Below are 815 nucleotides of genomic sequence, written 5' to 3' on the forward strand. Positions count from 1 at the left end.
TGGATCTCCTTGCAGTCCAAGGGACTCTCAAGAGTCTTCTCCACCACCACAGTTCAAAAGCATCAATTCTTCGGCGCTCAGCTTTCTTCACAGTCCAACTTTCACATTCATACATGACCACTGGAAAAACCATAACCTTGACTAGATGGACCTTTTTTGGCAAAGTAATGTGTCTAATGCTTTGCGACCCCCTAGGCCTGGCATGCTGCAGTCCATGGGATTGAAGAGTCAGACATGACTGAGCGAATGATCTGAACTGAATTGCTGCATGCTAGGCTTCCCCATCCTTCACTATCTCTTTGAGTACACTCAAACTCAGGTCCATTGATTCAGTGATGCCACCCAAACATCTCATCCTCTGTCGTCCCCTTCTCTTCCTGCCTTCAATCTTTCCCAGCATCAGGGTTTCTTCTAAGGAGTCAGTTCTTCGAATCAGGTGGCCAAAGTATTGGAGCTTCAGCTTCAGCATCAGTCCTTCCAAAGAATATTCAGGGTTGATTTCCTTTAGGATTGACTGGTTTGATCTCCTTGCTGTCCAAGGGACTCTCTAGAGTCTTCTCCAACACCACAGTTCAAAAGCATCAATTCTTTGGTGCTCAGCTTTCTTTATGGTCCAACTCTCACATCCATACATGACCACTGGAAAAACCATAGCTTTGACCATATGGACCTTTGTTGGCAAAGTGTTGTCTCTGCTCTTTTGCTGTCTGCTGCTGCTGCTAAGTCACTTCAGTTGTGTCCGACCCTGTGTGACCCCCGAGACGGCAGCCTGCCAGGCTCCGCCGTCCCTGGGATTCTCCAGGCAAGAACACTGG

Source organism: Bison bison, unplaced genomic scaffold, assembly GCF_000754665.1.
Source record: "Bison bison bison isolate TAMUID 2011002044 unplaced genomic scaffold, Bison_UMD1.0 scf7180017864524, whole genome shotgun sequence".
NCBI classification, from domain to species: Eukaryota; Metazoa; Chordata; class Mammalia; order Artiodactyla; family Bovidae; genus Bison; species Bison bison.